The sequence below is a fragment of the Sceloporus undulatus genome, chromosome 2 (genome assembly GCF_019175285.1).
Source record: "Sceloporus undulatus isolate JIND9_A2432 ecotype Alabama chromosome 2, SceUnd_v1.1, whole genome shotgun sequence".
In the NCBI taxonomy this organism is placed as follows: domain Eukaryota; kingdom Metazoa; phylum Chordata; class Lepidosauria; order Squamata; family Phrynosomatidae; genus Sceloporus; species Sceloporus undulatus.
Window position 1 is genome coordinate 221,330,564 of NC_056523.1, and position 701 is coordinate 221,331,264.

The window sequence follows — 701 nt, forward strand, 5'->3', positions numbered from 1 at the left end:
TACTTTCCCATTCAGATTTAGGAAGAATATCTTGACTGATGTTACCAAGAGGATGACTAGACATGCTTTTCTATGCCACCCTCATAGCTCATCCATCATAGTGAAACTATGGAGTCCATTCAGCACATGATCAGCACACAAGCAGAACGCTGTATTGTCATGTCAGTAAGATAATCTCTATCTTGTAGGATTGTAGCAGCAACATAAAGTGTTATCTTGCACCACCAGCTTAGAATTGGATCTTGTTTCCATCTTCACAAATATTGCTTCCTGATGTGGCATCTAGAATCATAGAATCGTAGAATCGTAGCGTTGGAAGAGACCCCAAGGGTCATCCAGTCCAACCCCCTGCCATGCAGGAACTCTCAATCAAAGCATCCCCGACAGATGACCATCTAGCCTCTGTTTAGAGACCTCTAAAGAAGGAGACTCCACTGCACTCCGAGGGAGTGTGTTCCACTGTCGAACAGCCCTTACTGTCAGGGAGTTCCTCCTAATGTTGAGGTGGAATCTCTTTTCCTGCAGCTTGGATCCATTGCATCCTAGTCTCTGGAGCAGCAGAAAACAAGCTTGTTCCCTCCTCAATATGACATCCCTTCAAATACTTAAACAGTGCTATCATATCACCTCTTAACCTTCTTTTCTCTAGGCTAAACATCCCTAGCTCCCTAAGTCGTTCTTCATAGGGCATGGTTAAGATC